This window comes from Phalaenopsis equestris, unplaced genomic scaffold (assembly GCF_001263595.1).
Source record: "Phalaenopsis equestris unplaced genomic scaffold, ASM126359v1 Scaffold000421, whole genome shotgun sequence".
Classification (NCBI taxonomy): Eukaryota; Viridiplantae; Streptophyta; class Magnoliopsida; order Asparagales; family Orchidaceae; genus Phalaenopsis; species Phalaenopsis equestris.
The window spans coordinates 1,245,779-1,246,131 of record NW_018164862.1 but is presented as its reverse complement, the minus strand read 5'-3'; positions in this window follow the sequence as shown (position 1 = coordinate 1,246,131).

Genomic DNA, 353 nt, shown 5'->3' with positions numbered 1-353 from the left:
CCTAGACTTAACCAAATCACTTCAGGTTTGATCCTATGGACTCGTCTAAGTGAGACGAACATATCCATATGGTTAAGAGGGCATAAAATCAAGCTTAAGTAAATGGAGAATCAAAATAAGCTCGGGAGAATGGGGAGTTTTATACCTTTGCTCTGAGAAGGGAAGCTTCGATCAGAGATGCTCGGTACGCTCGTTGGGGTCCAAGGAGGCTATGGATTGAGTCCCTGGTCTTGGTGTAAAGCTTAAATATGAATTCGACCACAACCGAATTTGGGTGTTGGTCTAGAGCTATGACCAAGGCTCTTTAGAAGGGGGATTTGATGAGGCTTTGACTTATTTCACTCTTGTGAAGG